The 17,065-nt window shown below is 30.0% G+C and overlaps 1 long non-coding RNA gene across 1 annotated transcript in view; it reads right to left on the reverse strand.

Annotated features, from left to right (window-relative positions):
- Positions 1 to 3,799: 3,799 nt before the first annotated feature.
- LOC133319204 (uncharacterized) overlaps positions 3,800 to 17,065 on the reverse strand; it is a 29,418-nt gene continuing 16,152 nt past the window's right edge. The window contains exons 2-3 of the long non-coding RNA XR_009752879.1: positions 4,686 to 4,757; positions 3,800 to 4,014 (exon numbers count right to left, since the gene is read on the reverse strand). This is a non-coding gene — a long non-coding RNA (uncharacterized LOC133319204). The remainder of the gene's footprint in view (positions 4,015 to 4,685; positions 4,758 to 17,065) is intronic.

The following is a 17,065-nucleotide window of genomic DNA, read 5'->3' on the forward strand; positions in this document are numbered from 1 at the left end:
GAATTGGGTTATCACACTTTACAATGGACCGGGGGCTAGCATCTGATAGGCGCTTTGCCAGAGTTACTTGGCTCAATGTACGAACGATTGTGGTTCAACATCCATTCGCTCTTGAAGATTGAACTACTATTCTAGTGTCATGTAATAGTTCTGTTTTATATAAAAAAAGCTCAGATCTTTCTTAATGGTCTATTATTACCTTATACCAATTTCATTCCATCTTCTTTTAATATTTTTTTCCTAGTTATATAATAATTATGATTATAATTACATATTTATATATCTCAAAGCAAATGATATAAAATCTGTTTACCATTAATTCTTATTTGTTAATTCTAATTGAAATATGCATTATGCAATTCAACATCTTAAACAGCTGTCAAATATATAACTAAAGGTCTGATAAAAGCCTAAAAAAGTTTGTGCGACTTGATGACAATTTTTTTTTTTTAATAATTTAGCTTGACAAAAAAATCTGTAGAATAAAGTGAAGTGATGTGAATCCAAGCTATTAATAAAACATAATCCACATCAATACGTATAAGTTACAACTGTTTTATTAATTCTTACTAAACAATGTTACATCATTTGAAATTAATGGTTTTTGGAAGATTGCAATCTAACCATTTAAAATATTTTATCCAAAGATATCTTGTAAACTACATATTTTAGGATCCTTGTAAATCAAATATGACCAAACATTACTAACCAAATTCTGATAGAAGAAGTAAATGTTTTAAAACTATTCAAAATTAAATCAACGTAAAAATAACTGTATGTCTAACAAAACATCAAAATGTGCAACTTATTTAAAATGGTGCTGTTGGATCTGAGTACAGCATAAGAAATGTAAAAATTAAAACGTGGAATTTAGTCATGTCTTTCCATGTAGACTATATGAGGGTTATAATATAAGTAAACAATTATGATGAATATGGATAATGGTAATCGATTTAGTTAAAAAAAATACTTTCTGTTCTAGAAAACATTGTCAAAAAATAAATATTGTCATTGATTTAATATGAATTGTAAATATACGACAAAAACTAAACGTATTTTTTGTAATAAGGCGAAGGTCTTTTTAAATAAAGCTTTATATAGTTATAACACAAAAGATGTTTTTCCTCATTGTCCCATTCATTTGTTTTACCTGTGTATAGATTTTAGCATAAATAAATTAAGTCTGACTTCATTATATATATTTTTTATAAACTGACGAAAACACGGCTACTCGTTTTAATATCGTATAAAATTATTTGTAACAGGATAATGGCTTTATTTAAAATTTAATTCTCTTTCTCATCTCATTTAAATAAAAGTAAAATTATGTTAATTATTAAAAGGTTTATGTGTTCCTGCACGTTCCTTTCGAGCGGTTTACATATTTTCAATACTTCTCTTGTAAACTTTTCTCGTAGTTATATTTATATTCAAAGGATATTCTTAATACAATACCTACCAAATGGTTGAATTAATTCAATCGAATTCAAATTCAAAAATATATTCATAACAAACTTTGGAGTACAACTGTAATTTTGCAATGCATGCAAGCAAAATTGGAGTTACAACATAGTAATATGCATATAGTTATTCTTAAAACTTTCTTTACAAATCGCATATCATCTCTGTAGTTTCCATACGCAGTGTTTTTGAATCATTTTCATATAAAACTGAATCCTTTCAGATTTACACATACGTAGGTAGATACTTACAGTTAGAAAAGCGTCTGGCTCGACTCGCGTTATGGGGCCTCGAGTGGTGGATCGTTTACACTTGTTTACTTTACTTGCTTAAAAATTTTATTTTTTACAATATTCATCTTTTTATAATTATATTTTTATTATATTTTTGGCCAAATAACAGCAAACTCTCTATGAAATTTGCCAAGAAATCAATAAAATTGTGTGTAAACAACGTCTTAATAGCTTTTTTATAAACCAAAATCAAATAGTAAAACGTTAATATAAAACTTTTGATAAGTTACATGTACATGTACACTAGAATGAATATCAAAACATGTAACGAGTGTTATGATAATTGAAACCAGTAAGACTTCAAGCACTCTCCTCTCATAAAACACAACACTGGGACGTCACCTCACTCAGTGGCACTCAATAATGCATGCGCAGACTACGGCCTACGACCTGTTTCGCTCCCACACGACTAAAATGAACACCTAACAAATTTTTGTAGCTTTTTTCGTAGTAAAAATGTTGTTTTTCACGATCTCTTATTTCAATACAATTTACTCGTAGATGGTTCTAGGCCAATGTAAGTGGGTTTTAGCATACGTTTAATAAACCTGTAACGTTTGGGACTTCTTATCTCTTTATTATTTCAAATAAACTCACGAGCTTTCAAAATATATACCTAAAAGAACACAAGTATTCCTTTTTTTTTTCAAAGAAATTTAGTACATTTTTGAAGATCCATTTTTTCCAGCCAATAGGACTTAAGGAAGTTCCTTTCATTTACACTACAAAGTGAATAACTTTTAATAAAATTAGTTCCATCCACTTTATATAAAGCCGGTAATAACCGGTTTGAACCGCTTTGAGTCGGGAATGGCTGGTTGCATACAACCTTGAACTTGTAGAGATTGCACCCTCACAGACTAGCCGTCTCAAGTGGTCTGAGGGGGGCTGTGTAAAAATTTAAACTACCCACATCCCTGTAATATTTTTACAGCTTTTTAAATTAAAAAATACCATAACAATTCGACAAAATTTAATGAAACCATAACTGAATAAAATATATTATTTTTCAAATTTAATTATATCACTATTACTCAGATTATTGAACAATCTATATATTATGATAACTAGGATTTCCGATAGAATACATTCAAAATTAAAGTATGTTCTTCAGATACACTACGAATATTTTATTTTATTTTACATTTTCCCGACGTTTTGATTACTTTCAGCAACCGTGATAAACGTCTCATTAAATAAATATTAAAATTATCACAAATAATATATTACAATATTATAATTAGTTTTGTGTATATGTCATTTAAGTCAGTGGAACAGGTATTTTAAGAAATGAATTTAATTTATTTTTGGATAATCAAATTTATAAATAAACAAAATTACATAAATTAAATTCATGCAGACATTGCTATGAAAAAAATCATAGGATAGCTGAATCATATTATGTGATTAATGTATGCAATAAAACCTGACGGTAAATATAAATTTGGTAACATTGTAACGACGAAACAACACAGTACATATTACTCACTGTTCACTGTCTCACATTAAAGGAGATGTGACAAACTGCGGAGCAATTACAAAATGCCTACAAGGATTTAAATTAAGCACATACACTCCCTCTGAGTTCGTTAGAGTAATTTCATAATAAACGCGAATGCTTTTTGTTTACACAATCCTTACTTATTTAGGACTTTGTAGTTAACGAGTCCCATTTATATAGAGTATTTAGGAAAAAATATAATTGAAAGAAATCCCTATTCCCGTAAGAAAACTTTTCAAATTGTTTTTTCTTATTAGTTCAGCATTTTTTTCATTACAAAATTATTTTCAACAGTATCGAATTTTAAAATTTTTGTAAATATATATATATATATATAAATTATTCATGAAAGTTATATCAAATGTATCGTACGTATTTTAGACGCAAAAGTAATAGGGTTTTTAATGCAAATATATTTTTATATTATATAAATTTAAGGCCAAATATTGGTATGTCTAGGAATAAATTTACAAAAAAATATATATTCTAAAATTAACCGAATATATTACACAATTCAATTCCATCACGTGTGAAGGTCCTGGAGATATGACACTCGCAATCTAGATATCACATACCAAACAGCAATTAATTAAATCTGAACGCGACAAATCAATTTCAAAGTTAGATATTAAATTGCCAACTAATTACCTAACTGCGGGAGAAACAAAAGGGTTTGATTCCATTCGCTTACCCTTCCACCGTGCTGTTTAGGACGTGATCACGAGATAATTGCACCCCACCTGACAGACCTCTCCCTTGCTGAAATATCCAACATGCATTTAGGATAAAGGTAGTTCCATAGTACTAGCTGAAATGCATCTTTAAATAATAGTGAATATACATTAAGATGTTTTATAGCGTTCTTGTTTAATATTCATATGTTATTATAGCATCAAGGTTATTATAGCATACTTTGTAAATAATTAAATATAAATCAACACCCTTGTCTTACAGGTTTTCTTATAAATATGAACAAGAAAACCAAGTGATAATTTTTTGTACCAGCAATACAATTGTATCGCAAATCTTTGAGTGTTTTTGTATCTAAATCCACCCTCTAATTGTAACAATATATCGCCCCTGGATTGCGTGAAATCAACCAAGGCCGGTCCCGAGTTAGTGGACCGTGCGAGCCGACCATGACAGTGTCTGTCTGGTAAAATGTAGTGTAGTATCCAGTTTTTCTTTGATTTTGTCTGCTATGTGACATTATGTACAAAGTTGGATATAAAAAAATCTATTAATTCCAATATTATAATATATATTTATTATATATATTTTATTGACGACACTAAAAATACACCAAAAACAACATAATTATATATTTTTAGTTGAAAGTTATATTTGAATAAATAAAAAAATATATACCACTGACTTTTTTACTCTTACGAAGTTACTCTATTGATATAGAGTTAAGAGTTAATACTCACCTTGGGTATAGTGCATAATATTAGCAGTTCACCATTCGTGGCGGTTGAATCCCAACCAAAAACGCCACTCACCTGTGACAAATAAAATATAACATTTATAGTGCTATAGACGATTACGATTGGCGCATACATAATATTGGATGACTTGCAAACCAATAATTTAATCAGCAAGCGAGAGTCGAAAATATCGATGTTTTAATATATTTTCTTTTGAAAGGGCATTGGTGAAATGAAAGTTTAATTATTTTGGAGTCCATAACATTTTGTAAAATTTACTGTACTATATTTACTTTTTGAAATGAATCAAAAAATTCAATATAAAAAGTGATATTTCCTAAACAAATATCCTGGTTAGACAATCAAGAAGATTAATTTTCATATGTACAGCTTGGTCTAGAAACGCACACATAGAAATAGGTGTTTCAGAGCCAACTGCAAGACATAAATATAGGAAAACACAAAGTTATCGATGCCGCTAAGCCGCTTTTATTGACTATCGTTACATCACTAGTGGAATGGCACAAATCCGATTTATACTCGATACTCTATTGCTCGGTAATAAGGTTGTGATTCAAATCAGTTATTGTATAGGGATGTTTTGTTAAGCACAAACGGAGTTCGGTTTTGCAATAATGACACAGTGACAGCCATGGTGTGTACAAACTGTATTTCATATCGTTAATCGATAAACTGGTATCACATCTGAATACAAACTGCCTTTAAGTATGGACTATGAAGTGCTTAATGGCCACTTGCGTCACTGTCCAAATTTTATTTGTTTTCGTTCTTCCGTTCAATTAATATTAAAAGCTGTTTAACTAAATTTGCAGCTATACTGCGCAAACAATCATCTGTTAATTATTACTAGCAAGTTTTGATAAATATTGTACAAGACAACCTTCATAATATTACTGGTTACGCATAAATAAAGTTTAGAGTTTTATTTTTCTATTTTACTTCTATTACAACAAACACAATCCCCCGATGCCGCAATAATTTTAAAACTTGTAAGTGAAAAAAAAAAGATTTTTTAATATCCATATCGGTTTTGAAGTTACTACGTCAAAAATACAGATAGAAAAATAAACTTGATTATTTAACCTAACAGATAAAAAAATAATTTAATTTAAAAATAAAATATAACTAGTATTCCAAAACAGTCCCATTTATATAACAATCTAGCTCAAGTCGCAATCTAAGTTTGCTGTGCACTCTATTCCGGTCTCCACCTTTGCCAATTTAAGTAACACAATAGACACTACAAGAGTGAGTTTGTATCAATATTTTATTTTTTCTTTCATTTCGTTCATTTTTTACAGTTCAATATTATTATATAATAATGCTATAAATTTTTTAAAACTAATTGAATACATTACTTATATTTAATAATATACTTCGTGGCAGATACATAAAGTCTCAGAGATGACAGGAAAAGCATTAATTAACAAGTAATAATCTCCCCTAGACAATCTGTACAAAGGCGTCAAACCCTTACGATGAAAAATAACACAGCTGTCCGCTTGTAGATTTGCGATATTAAAACAAAGACATATTCATATACACAGCACAATACGCGACAATTAGCCCTGTCCCGCCGAAGCCGTAGAATCGTAAGCTGGTGTCAGACGCCTGTGTCTCTACTTTTATTTCGTAGACAGCTAGACTATAATCCTATAACTAGTTGTAAATTATTTCGTATATTTATATACACTTGACTTTTTTAATAAAATAGTGATTGGATGTTACAAACTGAATAAACAAATATTTGTTTATATAAAAAGAGACATATTCTTTTCTACATGCCTTTATGCCTCTAGAAAAGTCTGACAAAAATAATCATATACCTAATTTAAATGTTGAATAATTTTCAGCACTGGTTTTTTCTTTGAAAAATTTTAAAAAGTTAAGGTAATATTTAAATTGTATCTTTGCTTTCCAATTTAACTTTTCAAGTTGTCGCATTTTACCAAATGTGTAAACTATGAAGCGCATCAAAAGAATTGACTTAAGACGACCCAGCTTTCAATAAAAATTTGAGTTCATCAAAGCATTCTTCAATCATATTCCTTTATGATTATGATGATGATTGATTATTAATAAGAAATGTCGCAGGTAAGAAATGTTATACCATAATACTACATATCACCATCGAAATAGTTGAGACAGGTTTAGCATAACAATATTATTGATTTTGTTTAAAAAAAATAGAATTGAAATAATAAATTCTATCTACCGTGTACATTTATTTTTTAACATACCGTAAACAGAGTAATTATCTTCACATTGCCAGACAACGTATTGTAAATTTTTGTGTATCAACCCGGAGCTGAAGCTCCGTCTTGTCGAAATAAGATATATTTTGTTATTGCCAAATTATATAGCTCTTGTAACTGGTAATTTAAAATGTTTACATACTAAAAATTTTAATTGAAAATTTAATTGTCTCGTTATAACAATTAAAACTAATGCCCATAAGGACGTCAATTGGCTATCCATAGAGCATAAATTTTTCACTACAAGGATTACTTTTTCTGATAACTTCATATATAAAAATATTGTTTATAAATATTTTTTTGACCGATTACTAAAACTATGATTTTAAACATCTTTCACTTCAACACAACTGACAAAACTGTCGGATGAAAGCGTAACATTTGTAATGATTTTTTATAGTTTTAAGAAATAAAACACTTAAATTATTTTAGCACCATGTTAATAATAATGCTATAATACCCTATCTGGAACACAAACTGCATATTTTTTTATAATTAAGCGATCAGTAAAAAGGAAAAAGATTTTTCAAATATCTATTAATTAATAACTTCTCGTGTATGTCCTCGCTCAGAAAGAATTTGCTAGAAAGATTTATCTGTTAAGATAATAAATTAAAAAAAGCTTCATGCATTATATAAAAAAAAACAATAAGAAGCAAATTCATTTAGTACAATAAAACATATTCCGACCCAAATTGTCTGTGAAAACGCCATTACTCACGTCCAAAGCAAGTAAGGCTTCGGTGGCGTGTTATTTCTTTCATTGTTTGGGATCGATTACATCAACTCGTCAAAGACGGCTGACGGCTTTTATACGCAACTTTTTACGCATAAAACGATTCTTGAAGCTTTGTGAATTACCTGACGGTTATAAAATATAAAGACATTTTGACAGTATAAAGCTACTACATACATGTTTCCAATGAAAGGGATATACAAAAATATGGCTTGAATAAATTATTTCAGTTAGTTCTTAATTGTACCTTAATTGTTTTGTCACAAGACACTAATCTATAGATTTATCAATAATAATGTTTATCTATAAGTATATTTGTCACTGTTCAGCATATTCAGCATAGCTTACTGGGGGCTGAGTGTCACGAGTAGTGGCTACAAGTGGGTTACCCTCTGAACTATTTGACGATATATTGTCCTAGATTAAGTGTCTAAGATCCTAAGTCTTCCTCCACACTGACATATAGAACAATAACAGTCTAATCACTCTTTTAAAAATATTTAGGAAGCTTCATATTCAAATAAAATAAGACGTAACATACACATATAATTTTACATAATTGTTTTGTTCGTGTTTAAATTAAACGACTTTAAGAACCAATGCGTTTTTTACGTTATTAAATTTAAATATTACGGTCCACTAGACCTTTGTTATTAATTTTCAAAATGCACACTTATTATATAAATGTTCTGTCAGTTATATTGTTACAAGTGATAATAATCTTGACGAAGTTAACTTCATATTATACGAATATTGTTTTACGTAAATCTTGTTTAAGCTCCTATAGACATCGAACGTATATGAACTGGTTTTACAAAAAAAAACTTACAGAATATCGATTATAGCACGGATCCTTCCTCCTTGCTGCCTCTTATCTTAACTTAAAATTTCCTACTTTCAATACAGTGGAATATCTTATGGTTGTACGGTGACTATATTAAAGAAATGGCTTGGTTGTTAAAATGTCTTAATATATGGGTATTACAGTTAGTAATGATGATGAACTAATGACGGAGAAGTTTAACTTAGGATAGAAAATCAAATTTTTAATGACTTCCTGAAAACAATATATGCATCTGCATTTTTTTTTATAAATGAACACATCTAAAAAAGTTAATTCAGTATATCCGTTATTTCCATAAATCTCGTTTCAGTTTCTTTGAACTGGTGGATTTAAAATATTCTTCGCAAATGTCGTCAGCGATTCTTTCTCACGGCATCTCGCGTGAAACATTACTGACGTGATTGGTGTAGGTGATAATCGGAAGCGGCATAAAATAATACAACTAGATATATATAATTAAATATAGAATTTGTTAGAAAAATTCCAATAAAGATATTAAATACGTTCTTACTACGACAAATTGCCATTCAATTGAGGTATTAATAGCGTACTTTGACGTTCTTCATGTTAAATTTATAATCCAACCGTTATACAACGCTCAATTTGTAAAAGTTATAGAATGTAGCTATTCAAAAGAAAAGAATTTTACAAAGGTGTTAATTATTCAATAATTTTAACCAGTGTTGTCGCATCTTGTGTATATTAATATCGACAAGTATCTGTGCAATAACGTATTGGTGCTCTGCGTCTTAAACTTAGGTCATACAAGACTACCTACTTCAAGTAAAAGTTGCTATTTTTCCCATCTTAAAGGCTTCTAATATCGCAGTTCCTCGCCTCCGGCCCGTTGTCATTTGTCCGCAGCTCTGTAGGCAAACTTTGCCTCAATGTTTGAAAGCACTACATTATATCCGTAGCTCTTCATCGTCTTGTCTGCTTGCTAGTTATGCGATTGTATCGATATGTAATTGATTTTAGATCTCCTAAAAGTATAATATCATTGTATACATAAATAATATACGTAAGTCCATTAGTAACAAATTTCGAATAAAAAAATAATAATTATAAAATGACATTGGTGTTGATAGTGAACTGAATTTAAATTAATACTTCTTCCTATTTTTACAATTTAATATTTTTCTTTAACAAATATATTAAAGTTTAATATAAAGTTACATGCTTTTTATATAACCTAATTACATCAAATTATAATATCGATACCGTGAAAGCAGGTACATCACTGGCCATAAGTAAGACGCGGCACTTCCTTACAGTGGATTTCTTTTTAATACCCTACATTTAAACTCCTTGGAAAACACATGTCGACGTATAAACTTCCGTCTCTTTTTATCATGCTAATGTTGCCATCATATAACTGTTAAAATGAAAAATATTAACTTTAATATTTATCAATTTAACATTGTGATCTGTAATCTTTTACTATTTGTTGATTATTAAATAACCATTAAAATTTAATTTCTAACACCTACTTAAATTTATTGATTTTCTAATTATCACAGACTTATTATTTGATTCGTACATGTAATCACTCTTACCGACTTCAGTTATGTCGAATCATAAGGTATTCCATCTATAAATTTATATAGTATAAAAATAGATGAAACAATAAAAGAATATTATTTAATGAAAAAGTTACTGTTTAATGAAAAATTATAATTATTCATGTGCGAGTAGCGGTGTAATCATATCGTACTATGTGTATAATTAAACTTAAATAAAATAAATACAAAGTTACTTTAACAAGAATATAAATGATACCAAAAAATTAAAAAAAAATAAGACTATGTTTAATAAAAGAAACAAATAAGTAATTATTTTTTAATAATTTCAAAATACAGAGAAGTTACAATAAGGATTCATACAAAAGAAATGGGTACTAAAATAACTCAAAACTATTCACAACGAAGATATTTATAAATCTCATTTGAAACCAAGAGCTATCACAACGCGAATTAAATTCTAAGTAGATAACACAAAGCTAACAGTAGCCCCGTCTTAAACATCCACCTTAACGACTTTCGAAGGAGGAAAGAAAAAGAAACAAGAACTCTCCTAGGCTCCTGCTCCTTGAGTGTCGTTGCGTTTTAAAGAAATTAACTTTACAGTTTTTGAAATAAAAGCTTTATACAGTCTGCATTATAATGAGTACTTGAAAGACCGGTCGCTATCTGAATCTGGTTATTACCTGTGAATTGTACTAGATAGTGCTGGGAAATATCTAGTAAATCTATAAAAACTTGCAAAATCAACTGCAGTGAAAATAAATCTTTAAAATATATATTTAAATCCATTCACACTTTTCTATAAAGTCTATAAAGTCATTAGACTTTTCTGTTACAATTTTGTATCTGAATGAATTTAGATGTAATTATCTCGTTTAAAAATTGTTCTTTCTTGAGATCAGTAGTAATGATAACAGGTTTTATATCCGCTGTTATAATGATCGCACTCTTTTCAGACTTCAAGGACAGACTACGAAGTATGTCGCATGACGAAAAAGTCATTAGTGTCATTACGCTGATTAATGAGTTAGTTACAAAATCTTGTCGAGGCACAGTTTGGGTTTAGAGTGACGCGCTCAACGACCGACTCCCTGGATGCTCAGAGAGGGATAATAAAGGCGGTTAAGGAGAGTTTGGACTAGTTTCTGTGGTTTCGCTAGACATCTCGAAAATCTGTAACAGTCTCCTGTTTGAGATCCTGAAAAACTTAATCGGCTACCATAGAGTCCTTTGTATCACAAGAGGCAGTTGGAATCCTTCCTGAAGAAAAAAAAAGTTTTATAGAAAGATAGTGTTGACCCTCACCATCGTTAAGTTTCAGCTATAGTTTCCCACAAGGCTTGGATCTGAATCTGATCCTGTTCGATATCGGTTCCTATTGGCTCCTCAGGAGTCCCCTACTCCGAAGGATGAGGATGTTTTGCTATCGCGACAACACACTTTACATGCACATATTGTCAACACTATATTCGGAAACGATGAATACTTGAGCGCCATGACCTCCTTTTTTGAAAGAGTTATTTTTACAAAAAGAAGCTCGCTAAGCAGAACAAGAAGAAATAATACTCAGTTGATTTGTTGTGCCAGAGAATATTAGGAATGGGAGAAAGCAATATGCTCGACAACTAGCTCAGTGTTGAGCCTATTTGGCATGTAAGAGTAAACTTTTGTACAGGAAAAAAACCACCTGAATTCCTGCAGGAGTATCGTAGAACGTCACAGTTGCATGAAAAACGATCCTAAGGTGCTTCATTATGTCAATGAGGATCACCGCTATGTTTTAGAGAATATCTGAGTAAACGATAGGTTGAAAATTTCACTAAACAACCTTCGTCTTCCCCTGGTTTGAGGTGTAAGATCCCAAAACCTTTTCCAGCGTAAATAAATAGTTTACTCTCCAATAATTTACTTAAAATTTTTCCGTTTCGTATGGTAGATCTAAAAAAAATATGTTTTTAAATTGTGAATTCTATGTGACACTGCCAGAGAGTGTTACATAGAATTCACAAAATTCAACAAAAATACAATCGAGTTTTCATGAATCTCCTCTATACAATATTCAGTGGATCGCATTATGCAATGGGTCCATAAGTAACAAAATCAATATAGCCGTTGTTGTAAGAAAGGCTTTCTTGGTTTTGTCATAAATATTTAACGAGACCAGATCTATTTGTACATCTGACAAAAATGTTTATTTTGGCAAGATTGCCTCGTCATTAAAGGATTACTTACTATTTTTTGTCGATAGAATTCATAAAATTATATTGTCTTTTTAGCACATTTTTTATATTTCAATGACAAAAAAAAAACAAATTAAAATTTTCCTATAAAAGGAACTGAAGGAGGTTTTATTTAAAACGTTACTGTTACGCCTTACTTTGTTAAATAGTTTTGAAGCGAAAAAATTCCAAGAAAGAATTTCTAAATTTTTTTTAGCCACTTAACATAATTTTTTTTTAAATCCAAATTACCGAAATTTTATGAAACCTAAAGTTGCACCACCCTTTAGTCCCCAGAGTCGATCGGGATCTGACACGCTACCATAAATATCAGTCGAAGCCTTCCATGACTGAAGGAACCTGATTTCCCCAGTGACATCACACGAGTTTGAATTGCTTCATTTACAACCTTGGCTTTGGTTGAAGTTTTAGGTCAAGGCCGCTACTAAACAAATTTAAAATTTTCATACACATATTCTATTCATCATGAGGTGGAGCAAGGTAGTTAGTGAACGTCCCATTTATCACTGTGAGGTTGAAATGAAAGAATGTCTAAAATTTTCATTCAACTATAAGTCAATAATGAAGAAGTCTTAAAACTTGCTATAAAATCTTTCTTGCACAAAAATATATTTATTTCTTTTTTTCTGATATGATCTTCAACAGTAACGGTCTAATTACATACATAATTTTATGTAGAGGGATTACAAATAAAGTCTCAGTCAATCAGAATCACCAAATGTTAATCCAAGAACTACACAACTTAATTTAAAAGTTTTGAGTGAAGGTTTGGCGCTGCTTTGGTTCATCAAACCTAGGCTCATCCAACCTAATAATTTCAAAAAAGAATAACTACATCTTTAACATTTTTATTTTCGCATTATAATAAAATATATTAGTTTCAGAAATATTCTATTAAAAGTCAGGATGAAACAAGTTATTAAGTTATAAGTTCATTTTTTCTCCTTTCTGCCAAATTTTGAATCTAAACTTAAAATGATGTAAGCATGTAACGTCAAATCTGTATATTACATCAAATCCAAATACATTATCTTATAACATTTAAATAATGTATCAACATTAGGGTGGTTGTCTCGACCATAGCATTTTTGTAAAAATTACTGGGAACACTTAGACGATTTGTCAAAAACATCAGTAAGTGAGCGTTAATTCGTCGCTTGTCATTCGACGCCGCGCCTAAAACAACATGGACGATAAAAGCACCCCGCATCCGCTTCCGGCCTCACAAGACGCAATAGACACATTCATTAACTATATCTGACAAAATCACCACAAAAAAAGTCTTATAAAAAATACTTTGAGAATATTATACAATATTATTAATACATACAATATTTTAAGTCTAGCAGAAATGTAATAAAATTATGTCATCACGCAGAGCTGTAACGTAATATAATTATTTCAACACCTTCGACTATGAATAATGATATTAATATTTTCAATAATTAATACCAAGTGAATGCAGATTTTCTTTGCCTATTCCGTATTAAATATATCCTTACTAAAATATAAGTATACAAAATATAGAATGGATTTATTTTTATTTATATAGAAATTAGTGAATTGTTCATAAAAATACCCATGTTAAACATCATGACGATGATGATTTGAAATTGTACATTAGAACATCCTTGCAAATATAGTTAATATTTGTTTTGAAGATGTAAGAGTTTATGTATCAAAACGACTGGGACGTGATGTTCCAGAAGTCACATCTTGGGGGCCATAAGGTTATTTTTCATTACTGATTTCTTATCTTATAACATCACAATAATTACCTGAAGTATTCTATAAATCTCTATTTTATTTCATTAATAATCAAACATTATCTATTTTAGTCATTGTATAATTAAACCTTTATCTAATAACAGAATATCTTTCTTCTATATGAACAGTCCCCACAAAGTACAATTAATAAAAACTAATATAATCCTGCATCCCGCCTTAATATTTCCAAAACTAAAAGAACAAGCGATTATTGAAACGGTCCAGCTCGGAGCAGTCACGTTGCGTGGTGTACGTTAATATGTCGTACGTGTGTCGCCTGCCTAATACAACACATAAAACGTGTGCTCAGACTTTATTCTCCTTTTGATTGTGTAGACGTGCGTATCGTGACGTTGCGTTCTGCTATTCTCCTCTGCGATAATGAAATTATAAAAAACATTTTATCAGCATATACGATTATTCAGAATTATATGTACGCTGGCTTTTATTTGGTTTGAATTATATAATTTGATTATTCTACATCGATGTATCAATGTTGTATTAGCAATGTCGTCGCCATTTTATAATATTTTTTAATTATTTAGCACTTTTAAGTGCATGACTATAAAATTTTAAATTTTTTAAAGTTTAATACTGAACAAATATGATATTTTCGAAGACACAAATTGAGATTTAGATGATCGAAAATCTGAATTCCCCGCCAAAGTGACAGCGAGGTGATTTATTGCGCTACCGATAATAACGTTATCAGACTATCTTGGATTCTAGAATATAATGGAACATGGTCTTTTGAGCCGGCAGCGGACCATCATGTTACCCAGACCATCTAGTCTTTGAAAATGTTATTTGATTACACAAATCTAAAAAAATTTACCGAAAATAACTAAGTTCATGTAATTATTTGAATATAGTTGAGGTCTATTGCAAATTGTATGAATTATGGTACCGGTATTTAAATTATATTATAAATTCAACTAATTAAATGTTTACACGTATATGTAATGTGTATAATTTTATTGAACCAAAAAATAAAATGCCCTTAAATTAATCATTATAATATTAGTCATAATTTATTGGTAAGATAAAAGAAACTTTTTGAATAACTTAATTTTTTTTTAATCTCGCAATACAACATGCGGAAAAGTGTTTTTTCTCATCTTTAAGCCTGAAGTATTTCCATGCCAGACTGAAATTAAGTTTACAGGTAGCACTCATAAAGCAACCACATGATTAATTATTATGAATACCGTTTTATCAATTAACAATCTATATGTCAAAAACAATATAGATTTAAAATTTCAATTAAAATAAAATACAACCTCAATGGCAGTATTTATTGATGGAGATAAAATTGATAAACCTAAAATACGTATTCAAATATTAATATTGGCATCCTTTTATGTAAATATTGTATCCCTTAATGTAAACGTCCCTCTTTGTACATAAATAAGCTTTGAATGGAACTGATAGCGATGATTGATTGAAGATTCGTCGTGGACAAGCGGTCTCAGTGCGAACATGACGTTAGTTTTGGTGTAATGGACCAAATATTCTATTCAGCAATTCGTCACACATCATTGGCTCGGAGGTACAAATTAAACGGATGCTAAAGTTAATCGGAATCAACTGCAAATCATAGGAATTATACAATAGATATTCGCGTTATATATGGGTAGCTGTACTGTGTTTTATGTATAAACCATTCAATTTATTGTTATTTATCATAAATGCAAATAAAATAAGTGCAATAAAAATAAGGGACTCAAAAGCAAGTGATTGTTTTTTAAGTTTCTTATTGACTAAAAATAAGATTATTCAAAATCTGTACAGTAACTTTTGCGAACTTTAGCCAAGGTTTTGTTTATCCAACAAACATAACAAGGTCGTGTCCCCAAAGTAAGAAACCTTCGGTGAACGTTTCGTTATAAAATCCTACTTAGTCTCCCTTTATTTTCTCACAAATTAAATTAAGATTTCACAAAGCCGGCAAGAATTTTCAAGAATCCAAACCGGTGTACCTATCCTTGCTTTATCCTTATTAAGTTTGTGAGAGACAAGGGTCGGGATTTGGTCCCAATTCTGCTTGGATGTCCCCTTCATTGTCGCCGTTGATGATATTTTCGTTCGGTGCATAAAGTCAGTAATGCATTGTCACTTTACTAGATCAAAATAAATATTTGTTCAGCGTACTTGTTATGCTTTTTGTGATTGACAGTGATATTTCGCAATCGTTTAGCTATATCACGTTTCGTAATACGGAAATGGTGGAATTTGATTTTAAAATGGATTATTTTAAGCAAACCATTTTACAATTACTATGTTATGAATGCCCACAATTTACGTGGAAACCTAGCCACATTTACAGTTTTATTGGAGCGTATGTATTTTCCAGCTCATTATCACACTTCCTACTTATTATCACTTAACATCCGACTCATCAGTTATTTGATCGAATCATTACCGGGCTACGATTAAAATTTATAATCATGTTATTTACTTTGTTTTATCTTTATTTACTTATAATATCAGCAATAAATAAAATCAACATTTATGTTTTTGATTTATGTTAAAGGTATACAGATAAAATAAAACTATTAAATGGAAAAAAGGAAGATTTTCTTCTAGACTACTTAACAGAAACAAAAACCATTTTTTACACCTGATGCTTTTCATTTAAGTTCAAACACACCAATAAAATTCTTGTAAGCCGACCCCTGCATATCGAATGTAATTTATTTCTAATTTCGTCCCCCAATTGTCACCGTTACTAAGGCAACGCGATGATTTATCTCATCTTAATATTAGATTTTATCTGTTGTTCTCATATAATAAAATCAAATGTGCTATTTTTACCATACTCTTGGTGACAAAATATCATATTATTCTTCCAGTTGTATATACTGTAAAATATTATTTTAACAAAAAAAAAATCATTGCTACCTTATGTTATAAAACAGTTTTGTTCCGACTTTGTGACCCAAGAATTTTAAGAAACAACTTGTACAAGAGAGCACTTCAAACACTGAACACGTCCTA

The sequence above is a fragment of the Danaus plexippus genome, chromosome 15 (assembly GCF_018135715.1).
Source record: "Danaus plexippus chromosome 15, MEX_DaPlex, whole genome shotgun sequence".
Lineage (NCBI taxonomy): Eukaryota > Metazoa > Arthropoda > Insecta > Lepidoptera > Nymphalidae > Danaus > Danaus plexippus.